The sequence below is a fragment of the Macrobrachium rosenbergii genome, chromosome 30, assembly GCF_040412425.1.
Source record: "Macrobrachium rosenbergii isolate ZJJX-2024 chromosome 30, ASM4041242v1, whole genome shotgun sequence".
Lineage (NCBI taxonomy): Eukaryota > Metazoa > Arthropoda > Malacostraca > Decapoda > Palaemonidae > Macrobrachium > Macrobrachium rosenbergii.
The window spans coordinates 15,608,284-15,626,000 of NC_089770.1; the positions used below are offsets into that span (position 1 = coordinate 15,608,284).

Consider the following 17,717-nt stretch of genomic DNA (forward strand, 5'->3'; position numbering starts at 1 on the left):
CTTTTTCACAAAGAAACCGAAAACGAAGAACTTCAAAAATTTTACAGCCACTTACAAAGATACTTCCAAATTTAAACTTACAAAAGTGCTGTCAACCAGTTTTAGGTCAGGTCTGTTAAAAGTTCAAGAGTTATCCAGCAAAAGCTGATTAAACAACTGATGATACTGTACCTCACAAAAGCAAAATGCTGAGGTAATGGAAAACCAAAATTCTAATCACCACCTTAAATTTCAAGCATTTAAGGGTCAACCCATCAACATTATCTTAAAAAACTGAACTTATCACTTGTATGTTTGACCAAAACACACACTAAACTTTACCCAATAATGTGAGGTTTAAGAAATCACAATGGTAGTTTATAAAAAAAAAAATCAAAACATCAACACAATGACTAACATTTGATAAAATTTAGGAAATGTGTTACTGTTACGTCTAGTATTTACAACGTGTAGATTCCTCCAAATATATGGCCAATTTGTGAATCAATAAACAAAATTGTAACATTTAAACGAACTTCACTATTTACAAGTTACCTGACCTGCTACAATACAACAAAATATTCTTGAATTTACTATCAATTCAAATATAACAATACAGACTTTTAACAGCATGAAGTTAATTACTTCAGCATTATACCAGATTCTCCAATATTTTCAACAAACCAAATTGCAAAATTGTTGAGCTTGAATTTAGGTAAATAAAATAAAAACTCTATCATTAATTTGGACACATCCTTTGGGTTAGGCCTGTCGAGTTAAGTTAGCTCAGTGATCTGGTTAAATTACCCAATAATATAATAATAATAATGACAACATGAGTAGCCAAAGAATTTTAATTCATTCTATTATGAAGTGGGGAAAAAATCCAACTCATTTGTGAATATGCTCAAAAATATTAAAAATCCCACTGTCAAAGGCAGAAAATTTTTCTTTTATAAGCAAATAATATTATAGCTGAACAAAAATAAAGTACTGTATAATCCTCGTCAGTGTAAGAATGGGCTTAGGCTAAACTTTGCTCCCAAATAATACATTGAATGAGGCCACTGTTTGATATATGGAAAGTGAATATAAATCCTTTAACTTTTCATCAAACTTCCAAAATCCTGAAACAATACAAACTGGTTGAAATAAAAACTTAAGAATATAATTAATGAAAAATATCCTTTACATGCTAATAGCAAACATTATCTGTAAACAAAAAAATTTAGTAGGAGGAAGTCAACTGTAATGAATTTTTGCTTTTTATAGTTTTTGAAACTCGGGGTCCCAAGCTAATCTAAAAAAGATTAGGTGCTCAACAACTGTGGGATGAGTTTCATGTTTCATGATACTGTACTTTCAAGTACTAAAGCACATCTGTTGAATTTTGTGGAAATGAAAGCTTGGGAAATGTGATTTCAAGCCTACTTTGTATAATGTAAAAATGATTTCAATTCTGCGCAATGACATTTCTGCTGAAACCACCTGTTAAAACTGCAAGTTCCTCCTAGACTGGACATTTTTATAACTCCGAGCAAAGTGTCCACAGCCCATCACAGAAATGAATGGAGGAAATGTGTCCAAGTGGATCTCCTTCACTGATGGTGATACTCTCTTGCTGTTCAAGAACAATCTGTAATACAAAAAATGCTGTCAATACAGTGGTAACATTTATGCATTCAAATTTCATTCAATGTTGAAGTTTAAGCATACATTGCTTTTGTTATTTTTAAACTATTATTCACAATGGGAAACCATTCACATGGAACAAGACAGGGCCAATTAATTCATCATACAAGCTTGTATATTGAATTTTCATATCTAAACAAAATTAAGAGGGTTTTGATCAAATATGGAACCCAGATCAATAAAATGACAAATGTAAATACAAATAGCAATGGTAAAAGAAAAATATGGCAATGGTATACAAAACTCTTTATAAAACCCTGAATTTCAAACTAACAGGACTGAAAACCATTCAGCACTTTTACGGAAACATGAACAACCTCAACAAAAACATGACGTTAAGGCTTTGCACAGCGAGTAAATAAAATGTTGGTGGCATAGCAGAAACCCAGTTATCATTAACAATTTCAAAATAATTCTCTTTTCATATGTCTATAAGCACATATCTGCTCAGAACTAGCAAATATTCTGTGCAAGATGTAGAAAAAGAATTTTGACAACTGATGTCACCCCTCACAAAAATCAATACAAATTTATAGAAAGTTACAGAGTTAAATTCTTAATGCCCAGGTCTGTGTTAAAAAAAAAAAAAGATGAACACTTGGGAAACAAAATGTGTAGACATTACATTTGTTCTTGTACACTACAGAGCACGAAAATACAAACAGTCTACGAGTATTGCAGTCAATATTACACTAACTAACAAATCAATTGTTCTTTAATGGCATCAGTGGAGTAACAAGAAAATCAAATTCAAAATTTATCAAAAGACATTCTGATTAAAGTCACTGGCCCTTATTTGTAATGCCAGTAAGGATAGTATCCCCTGGGTTATCTCAATATGCCTACTGTTTTGCTTGTTAACTTCTGTAACAATTCTATTCAATAGTTACTATATAGAGCAGTTATCTGAATAACTGCACACTTTTCATGTTCTGTATTTTGCACACACGGATGCTGTATAACTGGAACTTCAAAAGTTCATGAAAAGATGTAAAGCATTACTACCCTAAAAGCAATTCTCCCTTGTTTCACAAGAGAACTATTCTTTCAATACACTAAATCTTTTACAAAGCTGTCTAGAGTTATTTCCAGCATGTTAAGAGTCTTTTAACCTTTTTGATAAATCTGGTGAGTTCTAAAACCACTCTGTGGCAAATCAAACACAGACTGCTTACAGCCACTCAAATACTCTTCTGTTTTGATGAACTGTAAATTCATTTTTCATGATGTAATCCTGTTGATGTCATTTAAAAGCTTAATACTTTTAATTCATAGAAGTACAGTACATTTAAACAAAGGAAAATAAGAACACAAAAAGTCAAAACTGAGTTAAACTTATGTGAACAGTTTTCATGGATGTCGCATGACAACTAAAATGTCAAGAAGCTGGGATTATGATGACATCAACTGGTGTCTTCTGAACCTCAATGGGTTGATATCAGAGACTAAGTTACTGTCACTTGTTTTGCAAAAATGATTAATGTACCACATTTAATGCACTTAAAATTTCCAAGCTGGCCTTTTTCCAGTCTTCCACAAAACCAGTAACCTGGCAGGACTGACCTAGGTTGAGAAATAAGACACCATATTGCTTGGACCAGTGATGAGAAGAGGTACCAATGGCTACTTGGAAAAAGTACGTGAAAGGATGTTGTGCAATTGGAACTTCAAAAGTTCAAGCGAAGATGCAATGCATTACTAACTTAAAGCTAATCTCCTTGCATTTGATTACAATTTTATTTATCTATTAACTTTTTTTTTCTTTTTAATAAGTGAGATCTCTTCACTCTGTATTTCCCTTTACCTTCTCTTACTTCCTAAAGAGCACTATATTCTTTGGAAGCTTGAATTTCAAGTCAATGGCCCATGTGGGCTTGTTCCATATGAATAGTGTTCATCTTCTGAATAATAATAATAATAATAATAATAATAATAATAATAATAATAATAATAATAATAATAATAATAATAATAATAATAATAATAATACTAAGGCAGTGAAAAGTAGTTACTCAGAAAAAACTAAGTATAACTGCAGCAGTAGGTCAAAAAACCCATGAAAAGTGAGCTTAGAGAACTGGACCACCTGTAAATTCAGGTAGAAAGTGTTGAAGGCAGAGGAGATAAGTTATTTCACCTTTATCCTAACAATGGAAAAATGGCAAAAATATTAACAATGATGAAGACTGGTCCATGCCATGAGGGTGTCAGCCAAAACTCATAGATGGCAATAGGTCTTCGGAAGTTGATGCTGTGAATGCAATGCACACCCAATACATCCTAACCTATTTCAGGGTGCAAGACATAAGTAAATGAATGATGAAGACCAATACACCCTAATTTAACCTAGTTACCAGATTCTACTTGTAAATTTTTGTCTGAAATTGAATCCATCTGTTTCTGAAAAGTGGCACCAAAAGTTTTCATCTGCATTTTGCCCTAGGCTAAGAGAAGCAACAAGCACACATATAGAAAGAAGAAAGTAATGAAACAATATCCATCCTCAGATACCAGATTTATTTACCCTAACCTGAGCCACTGGCGACTTAGTCCTGTCAAGATACTTTAAAACACAGGTAGTAACTGAAACACATTAAGGTATGAGCTACTCAGTAATCATATATACTACAAAGGCTCTGAGAATATATGTAATACCCAAACTTCTTGCCACATACTCTGTATGTTCTTTGAGCCTCTTGATCATTTATAATGTTGTGACCTTTCCAGCAATTTTAAACACAACCTTTTGACGTTCAGTTTTGTGTTTGGCCTTCCTTCTGACATACCAGTTATAAAGTGTAAGTACTTTGCTTTGAAATGAGACTGAAATGAGACCAAAATGAGTGCCACAGCATGAATAATATGTTCACAGACAGCAATCAAAGTAGAACACTGGTTATCACAGCTCAGGGTCTGGGATATTCAGGATTATTATCATAATTTAAAAGTTTAACCACCCACTAAACTATAATTTATTTAACTATCATAAGGCTGGCAAAAAAGGAACTGTCTTTAATAATAATAACAGTTTAGATTTTATTCATCAAAGTACTGCTTTTCAAAATTTCACAACTGGTTTAATTGAAAATGGAAAATGACAAAATTTCTTCAATTTTTCAATCACTGCAAAGGTCTTGTGACTGGAAGGGTTATAAGCTGGGAGACACAAAACTTGCAGTTTGCAAAGTCACGTTCATTATCATTATTTACACTGTTACCTAGGGTTTTGAGTCCTGGAACAGAAGAATGGACACTGACCACTGAATACAGTAGTTTTGATTTTTCCAAAGTTTAGCTTCAGCCACTCTAAACTACAAAATTTACTGATTCATTCTAAAACTCTAATAATTATTAAGGTTAGCTGCTACACACTTCATTATGCATTAAGGTGGTAATAACTGCAAATTACTATGGAAGTAGCACTATCTGTAAACTGTATTATCTTATTTTCATGGCCTGAAGAGTATGACATGAGTAAATCCAAAAATCAATGTTGATCCAAGAACACTGTCCTGAGGAACACCAGATGTTTTGTACAAGCTAGTCAAAACAAAACCAACAACTTTCTTTTATTGTTCACTTCCTTAACTGTGAATGAATATTTAAGTGTGGCCTACAATTCGTAAATTACTAACTTGATATGATTCTTATGGTGAATCAAATCAAATTAAATGACAGTACATCAATAGACAATTAAGACATTTTGGACTCCTTTATGCTGTCAATTTTCTTGATAATGGCTAGTTCGATTTTAAAAGGCACTTCCTGTGCTTAACTGATTCCTGCAAGCATTTCAGCTGTCAAGGGATGTTTACATTCAAGCTACGGTACTTTACAGGTACATATAGGTCAATATTCTGGCAAACTCAGAGTACTGTAAGAATGGTAACTTGTCTACTACATTGTAATCAGCATCTTAAAATTATTAGAAAACACATCACTTCAACTTCTAATAACTTCTGACTAGACAGCAGTCAAAACAACAAGTACTTTTTAGCCCAAGGTACCCAACTATGGATGTCCAAGTAAATAAACGGAAAAATGTTAATTTTCAAGACAGTAGGGAGAACACCCCAACACCCTGGATGAACTACAAGGATAGTGCAACAACAAACAAGACTAAAGAAATTAACCATGACAATTCTTCACAGCTAAACAGCCTGGTAATATAACAACAAGGCAGGCCCACCACTTTTTTTCTAATGCATACCAATAAGATGAGAACCCAGTGCCCTTAATTTGCATAAGTCCAATGCAGGGATCTAGGAGTCCTTACCCTAAACAAACCTGAGGAAATGGTATATGACAGGGAGGGAAAACACTGAGGAAGCTTAACAGGACGTATTGACTACTTTGTAAAAGACTGAAGGTATAAGGTTGGGAAACAGAGAAGCATAAGTGAATTACAAAGTATGTATTTTACTCAGGATATGCTCAAGAAGTGAATACATCTGGATCATCAGCTAAATGTGCCAGGTGGGCATTTTAATCATTTTTCGTGCGTTATTTACAAAGAACATTGTGTATCACATGTTTTTCTATTCACAGGCATCAAGACTGTATCCATATTGTAGCTCTGTATGTTTTGTATTGTAAAGAGCAAGGTCACCAAAACATGGCTAAGCAATCTGTTGAAGACAGAAATTGTTACTATGCTAAAGGGTACCATTTTAAAAACAATTTTGGGTTAGCCCAAAGGAGGTGTGGCCATCATAAAATAAAATGAGCTACAGTTACCTAAGGAATCAGAACTCTGTAAAATCTTCAAAAATGGACAAAGTTTTAAAATGAAGCAGATTGGAAAAGGCTGAAGACTAATGAATTCTTTACAGTACTTGTATCAAATATAAAATCTGGGTATTCAAAAATGATACTGTAAATATAACAAATTAGAAATAAATTTTTACTTTTCTAAACATACAAACCTACACCTTCATATATAGATTCCCATTGCGCTTCGAGTGCCTTGGCTGAATGTAGACTTGCTCTACTGAAATCTACTAGCTTCCTGTTTGCCCTAGTCTCCCCTGGTTTGATCCTATCACTCATGGTCAATTGCTGAACCAGCCCCAGGGTAACTCTGCAACCCCTTCACAGAAGGAGCGAGAGGGGAGGAAGGAGGAGGGTAATTTATCCATATGAAGGTGTAGGTTCGTATGTTAGGAAAAACACGAATTTATTTCTAATTTGTTATTTGTTCCAATACAAATACTCCCTATACCTTCATATATAAGAGATTCACCTCTAGGTATGATCCATTATATCTAAACCTGTAAAACAACATTCAGTGAAATGTACTTGCTCTAGATTTCCCCGATTTTCAAGGAGCAAGTCACTACACTGATGGAGCTATAGTTCCAGCCCTAAGTCTTGTGATGGAGCTGTGTAGTGGCTCTATGCCTTAAACCACCTACTGTGCTGTCACAACTGGACCCAAGGTGAATGTGTCTACAGATTTATAAGTCCTTTAGGTAGAGAGAGGTAAAGGTCATCTGTCTCTTCCAAATGCCTGCTTGCAGGATTTGTCCAACTGCATAGTTCTTGTTGCAGGCTACTGAAGGACCTATACCTCCAATGTTGTGTGCCTTGCCTCTGGTTGGGACGGGACTTGCACTACCTTCTGAAATGTAAGCTCTTTTTATTATCACCTCTCTCATCCAAAAGGAGACCGTGTTCTTTGATATCTCCTTCTTTGTTTGGCCAGTACTAATGAACAACCTACGTTTCACGGGTCTGCAGGAAGCTGTCCATTTCAGGTAGGCTTTCACAACTCTGACAGGACATAGTAGAATTTCCTCTTGATTATTCCCCATGAAGTCCTTGAGAGAGGGAATGGAAAAACCATCAAACCTTGGGTCATGTGTGGAGGGGTTCCTTGCTGTGGAATTTAAACGAAATGGGCAAGGGTCAAGCAAGACTAGTGAAAGACTTGATAGCAGTAACAGAAAAAACAAACAGGACCTGCAGTGGTGCAGATATCTGCGGAACCGTCTGTGGGGACTGCAAATAAGCCAGTCAGCTCCGGAGATGCTAGTAAACTCAGACACACCATGAAGGGCCTGGGGTGCCCGCCTAAAAAAGTGTGTGTCAGGCAAGTGGTTGGGAAAGGAATGTCAGGAACACATCAGTGTCTTGGAGATGTAAGCACCCTGGTTGACTCTGAATCTTTTCAGGAGTGCCTAAAAGGTAGACCATGGTAGTCATGAGCGACAACACCTCAGTTATATACTTAAACAGGCGAGAAGGAACAACCTCCCGTGTGCTAAATCAATTAGCAGTAAAGATACACGAATGGTCAGAACTCAAGGGACTGATGCTAACGGGCAGATACATCCCAAGAAAGAACATTGTTTATCATCATACCAAATTATTTAATCTTTTGTGTCAGTATGAGGTCCGACTTGTTGGGGTTGATCAGAATTCCCAGGGTCTTGCCCAAATTTAACACCATGTCCCTGTCCCTCAGGGCTTGTTCTGCTTTCCATGCTATAATGAGCCAATCGTCCATGTATCTTCGTAGATGAATTCCTCTCCTGTGGGCCCATTCTGAAACTAGCTGAAAGACTGGTAAAAACTTGGGGAGCTGTTGCTAAGTTGTTGCAGTGAACCCTAAACTGGTAAGTGACTTTCCCAGAGGCAAACCATAGAAATTTCCTGGAGGAAGGATGTATCAGGATGTGGAGGTATGCGTCTTGAAGATCTAAGGAGACCATGAAGTCTCCTTCCCCGATTGCTGCCACGATTGACTCGGGCACCTCCATCCTAAACAGAGTTAGACACAGGTAGCTGTTCAAGGTTGACAGATCTATAACGGGTCTCCAACCCCCTAATGCTTTCTCTACCAAGAAGTGGTGGCTGTAAAAACCTGGTATCTTGTACTTCACTACTTCTACAGCCCCCATGTCTAGCATGTCCCGAACTTTTTGTTGAAGGGCTCTCTGCTTGGTGGAGTCTCTTCTGTAGGCGGGGAACTTAAGTGGAACGTATGTTAAGAGTGGAGCAAAATAAAAACAAACAGTGGTAAAGATTCCCTTAATTCTAAAGCAAATAGCTTCCCCAAAGTGCAGAACAAATACAAACCCTATCTGAATCCAGTAAACCCCCGACATTTAATGCACATCTAGTTACTGATGTAAATTACACTTACAACAAAAATAGTCTGAATGAAAAAATATTTTAATTTTCTTCTCTACAATCGAAACCACTAACCAAACAAAAGTTAGCTAAACTTTAAAATCTCAAACCATCACCATCTGAAGTCATGATGGTACGTACTAGATACAAGAAAAACTTCAAAGCTCTGTAAGTGATAAATATAAAACAGATCACAGTGAAGAATGTTCAAAGAACTTCAATACTCGGGACCAAACACCTTCAAGGGATGGCATTGTTGGAGAACTCTCCCACCTTTGAAGCTGGTCAGAACTTGGTCTCTTCACCTTAATTGACAATTTAGGCATATGCATAAACACATGCAATATGTAAGAGTATACAATGAGCATACTGTACTTAAGAGTACACAATGTGTATTGTACCTCAAGAAATCTTGGATATTCATGCTAGTTGTGTGTCTGGATACAAGGAGAGAGGAATGTAAGCTTCATATCTTTGTCCAGTAAAACAACAAGAGTTGCTGAAATTTATTACAAGCTTTAGTAGTCTGGTGCCAATAACAATGGGCTACAATGAAGCCCTGAAGCCCAATGCATGACAACAATAGCAATTTGATATACTGTACTGTACAGCATTTAAAACAAGTTCCTGTGGCCAATACCTTAGGCAAATTCCAAGAATAGCAGACATTACCATATATAAGTTGTCTTTGGTTATTCAAGCAATGGAAAGTGCATCCCCAATGTGTATATATTCTAAAACTGTACTAAAAGCAGCATACCATTCCCTCAAATTCAATTGCACTACACATACAGTGCCACATAACTCACACAGAATATCATGTCGAGCTTTTGGGAAACTGTAGCTCACGGCAGAGGTAAAAATCTGTTTGACTTGCTTAAAGAGGCTGATATACAAAGGACATCTTACTGTACTGGTTCGCATATGCAGTACACCTCTTTCCAATGATATGGCTCAACAATGCCCTGAATCCTGGGCGTGTATGTAGGCTCTCTAGCAAGCTGTTTACTAAAAATCACTATTATTCTACTACACTGAACACTATTACATTACTTCCCACGAAATACTATAGCAATGAGAGCTAGTTTTCTTGTCTAGAGTGGAACTCATGGGGAATAATTCTATCAGTACCAAAGTTATTAAATGCTGGAGGAGCATGTAGCCTGAAAGGATCCTTAACAATCATGAATATCCAATCTCTCCTCTCATAATGCCACCTGAAAAGGATCTTTTAAAAAATAAAGTGGGAAAACTGAAATTATGCACAACTACAGAAGTTGCATCCATCAAATGGAATGCAGTCAAGCCTCAGAGGGATGCCGCAATATATCTTTGGTACTACCTAGCTAAGCTGTACAAGGAACAACATGGGAAGTACTCCACCTGGGGAAGGGGTTCAGTACTGTTGCTGACCTGAAGATGGGAAATGAAGATCAAATGTATCAGGGGAAAAAAGGTGGAGGATGAGAGGATACTGTGAATACGATTGTAGCAACACTTGATTTCAGGAGATGAGAATTTGGCAGTGCAAAACAATATGCATATACCCAGACAGTTCACAGCATAATCAATTAGAAAGTACAGTGCTGTAAGGTAGTGATGCATGAAGCCTGTGTCATACAGCAAAATGGAGTCACAGCCTATGTAGCCATACAAAAAGAAGAGTACAAAGTGGAAAAAAATATAAGTGGAAACATTTTGATAATAGGTTAGAACACTATCAGAAAGCTATTAAAATTAGGTGAAAACTAACAATGTTACTATTTTGCCTCTCTTCTTGTTAGCCACAATTTTGCTGTACATAGAAACTACTCCTACCAGCTTCAGGAGCCTCCCCTCTACAGTAAATATGAGGTATTCACTTGGCAGACTGTCAGCACCTACCCTCTAATGAGGTGCCCTGAAGTCACACTGCCTTGTACCAGAGGTCTTTCATTTCTTAAACTTCAGAGCAATGGAACAGACCTTCCCCAAGTAGACCTACAGTATGCATGCTGGTCAGTGCTATGAAGATCAAGAAAGATTGAAAAGCTACTTAAAAGTGCCATATAACAATGCTTATATCTCAACATCTGTTTGTGTTATTATTTACCTACTTTTTGTTTACCTCCATTCTGGCTAGTGTCATGGTAAGGAACAACAGATAAAAGTAATGATGCATAACAAAAATTAATTATATCTAATGACTAAATACTGAATTCCAACCCTTATTAAGTCAAAGTAAGAGACCTCTACAACACCTGCACCTTTTAGGACACTATTAACTATGGAGAAGCAAACAAACAACAAAATGCCTCCAAGACACTCGTGAAGACAACTTATATAAATGGAGATAAGCAGCCCTTTACCTGATTAATGAGGTCTTAGAGACAATAAGGAATCCTACATTATACATTTAAATTAGTTCCCACCTACTTGCCACTTGCCATTTTCGTTCTACACTGCAATCAGGCATATTTCAACAGGCAATAAGTAATGGCCCATTCAAAATGGCTTTTAACTCCATGATAACTAATTTTTAACATAAAGGCAATATAAAGCATGGTCAATATCCTTCTTGAAACATGAAAAAATATACTATTTAATCATAAAATATATTTGTCACCTTATAGGCTACCAGAGTTTAAATGACAAACTACAAAAAATATGGCAGTTGTAGAGTCAACCAACACTGAAAGTACTGCTCCACCTAATTTACAACTTACTGGTACAATAAACAGAATGAAAAGTTACAACCCTTATTCTTTAATCAAAATGAAATTCAGGCTATAAGCCCAAGCACAGGGTCACTTTTATCCATTCACCACTTCTGAAGGCAGTGAAAAAGGAAGTTGGAAAGAGGTTGGCCAGCAAGATAATTAGATCCTGAAAATACATGAGATACAATACACAGATCTAATGGTGATATTGAGAGAAAAACCCCACAGTTAATGAGAGGTTGGACAGCCAGCTGGAAGGACACACAAATGGAGGCAAAATAATGGGCTAAAAAGTGGGTGCAGCCATGGCCCAAAATGATTCATTTTAAGTGCACTGACCTCTGAGGTTGTTCATCTAAGAAGTCATGGGTGAATAAGAATGGCTCTAAAAGTTCATTGAATCCTCTTTTTTGTATAACCATCAAATCAATCATCAACATAAATGTTTTGCATCAGCTTTTCTAATCAGGCCTGGGCTTTCATTTATCACCTTTTTTCCTGGGTCTCCTTACAGGTCTTAGCAGTTTTAATGCTTCCACATCTACTGCTTTTCTGACATGAATTCACAAAGGTTTCAAATTCTTGACGAATTCACAAAGGTTTCAAATTCTTGACGAATTCACAAAGGTTTCAAATTCCTGCTTGTTAGAGAAAATAAATTTATCTCAAAATAGCAACAGAAAACTTGAGCCCTTAAACTACAATGGGCACTTTTTAATTCAAAACCATATCATTTTCCAAATTATGTACTGTACCTTAAATAGTCCTTTACTAAATCTGCCCTTAACCATGATGACAAATGAGCATATTAAATATAACTTGTCCTTGGGCAAACAATTTTACAACCCTTGCTGTACAATGCCACTTGTCAAGATAATTTACCTATGTATGCTGATGAAAATCGACTAATTATTATTATTATTGTTCAGAAGATGAACCCTATTCAAATGAAACTGGACCCTATTCAAATGAAACAAGTCCACAGTGGCCACTGACTTGAAATTCAAGCTTCCAAACTATACGGTGTTCATTTGAAAGAAGTAACAGAAGGCAAATGGAGATACAGAAAAAGAAGAACAGTTATTAGAAAACCAGATAAATTGACAAATTAATAAATAAAAATGTAAATTATTAAAAAAACAAGAATTGTATTTGGGTAGTAATGCATTGCATCTTTGCTTGAACTTTTAAAGTTCCAATTACAAAATACCCTCAGGGAGGCTGTTTCACAGTTAAATGGTGTGAGGAATAAAGGACCTCTGGAAATGAGATGTTTGACAGCGAAGCACATTTGGTTGCTCTTGGCAAGACAGAGGGATGAGGGATGAATTGTGAATGTGATAAACAAGAGACCATCTGTCAATGGTCCAAGTCAACTGTCTAAAAGAGATAAATCTTTGCAGTAGCAGACATCTACACCAGAAAACAGTATTCTAGTAAAGGAAGGACACATGACCCAAAAAAGGTTGCCATGATTTTATTGCTGTTGTAAATATATGAAGCTGTATGAAAAATACCTGACTTTGGTGCAGCATTTGCTGAAACTTTCATTAGGCATTTCTCAAAAGTAACACCTACAATGGTTAAAGCTCCTAACTCATTCAGCGGAGTCCCATCCCCTGAAGGGGAGGGAAGGGCGGAAAATCTATACAGGGGCTGAAAACTTTAGTGACTAATGATAGACTTCAAAAATGTCTGATTGACCTTGGTATATGAAGTGGGGCATGTGTTTATATTCATAACTCACCATTTAACAGGAGGTTTTAAAACTTCCAAAATTGAAGCATGCTCCAGAAAGTGGTCCATCATTGCTGTAGCTTTCATTGTCTGCAGATCTGCAAATAAATTCAATAATTAATTACCTTAAAAAATTGGTTAATTACATACATATGGTATTTCATTTCAACATATAGTTTTGGTTAACAAATGAGTATTATGATGAACATTTATATAAAATGGCAATTTTTACATAAGGCCTTTTATAACAGAGCATTCCTTGTTGCTAATCTGTGCTCTTTTAGTGTATAAATGATAAATGTTTGTATATTTCATAGGCAGTAATGTACTATTCAACATGCCAAACTTTAAGCATCAAACTGGAATCATAACATAAAATCTGTTTTACAGGAATAATGTTCACTGAAAATTACAATAAGTGTTTACACAATCCAGCAACTTTTAAGAGACTAAGCAACTGTACCTTTAAAATCTTCCGCAAAATGAGGCAGTTCCGGGCTCTTTACAGTCATGGTGGCATTATTTTATTTGGCACTTCCAGTAACATATAATGTTGTCTTCTGTAATGCATAAATGAACCTCATTACCTTCATTTTCATCATAAGATTCTTAGTATATATAAAAACTTCAGTGATGTCCTTTTTGATGCCACAATGTTACTAAACAGGTAGATGTAGAGGAGGCAGCCACAAGAAGATATTGTTTAGTAATATAAATTTTTGTTCAAACAATGCAGAAAAGGGTGTATATAATACAGTACTGGTGAGATAATTTGTGAAATTTACCAAGATGTGAAATTTACTGTCTTTTGTTTATGTTTCTCCATTCCACCCCAAAATGGTGGTTAGTGCCAACCCCTTGGGGATGTTAGTAAAAACATAATAAACAACAGACTGTAAATTTCCCATTATCTCAGTAAATTTCTCAAATTATCTGACTTCGGACAAGGTTTATATTCATAAGCAATATCTTCATACAGCTGTCTCCTTTCCATATAAAAACAACTATTTCTGAGATGACATGTTAACAAGTGCATTAGGTATCTCAAGTTAACAAACCGGATTAAAAAAATTAAAATTGTCAAGAATGCAAAGAATTCCACCATTTAATCTTAAAACTACTTCAGAGGTCAGCACCAATAAAGTAGCCTAACCTAGGGCTGGAGTAGGCTATATTCAAGCCTACGCCTAGACCTTTGAACTTATGCTACAGACCACAGCCTAGCCTACCCGATGCTGATCTAGATCTTCACTCGACAACTTAATAATGAATTATTCCCTGAGGCACTTCATACAACACTAAATTTTTCGCTATGACGGCATCTTGAAACTTATGGGATGGGCTTTGGTTGGTAGATTTGTATGCATACACTGTGGCCTGATAAGCCTAGGCTAGTAAAGGATAACTTGGCAACAATATCCTGTTTAAAAACATTTTTTGCCCAAGATAATAATTTACGAACGTCTAACGTACATAGAAGGGACTTACATGTAGCATAATGTGGAAGAAATATCACTTGGACATAATAAAATGATGGTAACGACATCTGCCCAGGGACAAAGCATCAAGTCAAGTCACGTGACTTTTAACGTAGTGTTGCCAGATGGGTTAGTATAAAAATCCCCAAAACTCATGATAAAAAATCCCCAAAAACCCCAATTTCCACAAATATATTTTCTTTTGAATCTGTAGGCCTTACTAATACAGAAATTATTCACTATGCTTCATATAAGTGCATGCAAAATAATTGCAACAATATAAAGATTTACTCACCTTTGTTTCTTTTCATAGATGGAGTTTATTTTTCTTCTTCATAGATGGAATTTATTTTTCTTCTTCATAGATGAAGTTTATTTTTCTTCTTCATAGATGGAATTTATTTTTCTAGGAATCCAAAGGACATCCAGAAAGGCTTTTATTTAAATTCTATATCATTATTAATGGTTTTAATTCACTTTTCATACTACTATATACTGGGGTATAAAATAATGATGAAAATGGCAACAGTATTGTTCATAGTGAAAACCAATGATTATAGAATAATTCACAATATGGAAATGTTTTCATTAAACCTGTATTAAATCAAGTGCTAATTTTTCTTTATAAAAATGAAAATGGTTCATTCACTGATTATATTATAAGATATATACTTTTCTAGCCAAAAATCCCCAAATTTGTACAGAATAGAATATCCCCATCGGACACCCAATATCCCCAAATCTAGGATAAATCCCTATATCTGGCAACGCTGCAACTGAAAAAAAAAATTTCAGGGATGGATAACATAATATAACAAAGTCTCTTTGAATAACCAACGCAATGACGTTGGATTGAATAAAACAAAGTATTACACAAATATATATAAAAAACAAAGCGATTTTACCGAACACTTTCGAAATCCTCCTCGGCGAGCCTAAAATAAAAATATCATATAAAACAGAAACCGCCCATATAAGGGATGAACTAGAATTATGTCTATAGGTAATTCTATTCTAAGGCATGGGTATATTAGTTATTCAATCTATTTAATGGTCTCATAGCATTTTCGCATTAAACTTTAGGCTTTTCTGGACAATACCGCTGTAGACATCTATTGACACTTAAAGGAACTATAAAAATAACAAACATAAAATAGTAACTGACAACTTTATTTGCCTCACCGAAGATTTGATATTTGAAATTTTATGAAATTAATTTACGATATGAATCATAAATGCATTTTAGTTTCTTTAGTTCTGAAAATAAGTGACTGTTGTCACAAAATATGCTAGAATAAATCAAAATAACGACCTTACATGGCAGCTATCAAGATTTATGCGCTTTGCAATGTATAACTATTGTCTACACTTTAAAGCTTTGCATATATAAATATTTTTGTGTGACAGAAGGAATGTAAAAAATCTAAAATATATTACAGTTTAGTACAACAAGCACTATTAATGGTGTATTTAACCCACAGCTTAAAAATTTTAAAGGTTATGCTACGGGTGTTTGGTAACAGTAGCAACACCCGAATTATGAAAGTTGATGCAGAGTTAAAAGTAAAACACAATATATTAAAAGATAATTAAATTGACAATGGCGTAAAATTTAGTTAAATTAAGTATTCATAAGCATTAAACACTTAAGAAGTTAGATATTACTAAAACAATAGATATTTTTGGGAGATTTGTTAAATTGTCTCATAAAAACTTAAGCAGACAACATTCAAAATGGGGGACATGACTAAAAATTAATTACAATGATATTGAAATCGTTACATAAAAAATAAAGTCAACCTAGATGGAATTGATATAATATAGTCATTGCATCATAAACATAAACATACAGTATATGACCTAGGCCTGGATCATTTAAAAACATTGCATATATAATAGTAAGAATTAGTAACTGGCACTATCTTGCAGGCATATGGGATGTAGTCTATGATTTTAGGAGGAATGTTTGATATTTCACTGTTTCACAGGCAATCATAATTAGCAATTAAATATTCACAAATAGCTTTTAAGGGCTGTAAATAGAAGTTATAAATATCGTCTACAGAAATATTACACGAAATGGTCAATGGCCACTTTTTGGAACAGTAACTTGAATGCTTTTGATATTATATAATTTACAGCTTAATTCAGTCAAAATGATATAGATTAATGCTATCAGATAACAAAGGAGCGACATTGCAATGATATAATGGAAACTTAGGCCATTTAATAGTTTTATCTTTGTTAAATCTTTATTTTAGGCCTGTTTCCCTGCAAAGAATTCGTCTACTCTGCTTTGTCATCTGGTCATTTTCACGACGGCACTATCGTCTTTATTTTATAAAAACCACTCCAAAAATTCTTAAATTGATAGTATAAAATGATTTTGTAAAATATATATATTAATATTAAGGGTAGGCTATTGCAAATATTACCCTACTTTGTAAAAAATAAGCAACCTAAGAGTGTTTCTGATGAAACTGTTTTGGTAACAAAAACAGCAGACGAATTAATGCAGGGGAAAAACGGAAAACGTTTAAGTGCCTAAAATCTACTAAATCAATGAGGCGATACATCAACACTTATCAAATAACATAATGAAATGAACAGAAATACCGCCTGAATACAAAAGACATACGTACATAACATTCATCTATACTACATGCGATCAATGAAATCAAGCAAAACTGGGGTTGTTCAGACATTATTATTATTATATTATTTTTCAGAAGATGGACCCTATTCATATGGAAAAAGCCCAATACAGGGGGCATTGCCTTGGAATTCAAGCTTCCAAAGAATATGGTATTCATTAAGAAGAAGTAAAAGGAGGGAAGGGGAAACACATAAAGAAGAGATCTCACTTTAAAAAAATTAATAAATAGATAAAAACGTATTAAAATTCAAGGAGAATATATACGACACGACCTCAGCGAGGTAATTTCCTCCTCACCGGAGTGAAACCATCCAGCAGAATCTCTCTCTTTCTCTCCCCCTC

General features: G+C 35.0%; 1 long non-coding RNA gene across 1 annotated transcript; it reads right to left on the reverse strand.

The window, feature by feature from the left end:
• Positions 1-363: 363 nt before the first annotated feature.
• LOC136855097 (uncharacterized) lies at positions 364-14,817 on the reverse strand. The gene is made up of 4 exons (XR_010857892.1): positions 14,730-14,817; positions 13,705-13,801; positions 13,252-13,339; positions 364-1,615 (listed from the first exon to the last, which is right to left on the reverse strand). It is a non-coding gene; the product is annotated as an uncharacterized lncRNA (long non-coding RNA).
• Positions 14,818-17,717: the final 2,900 nt, after the last annotated feature.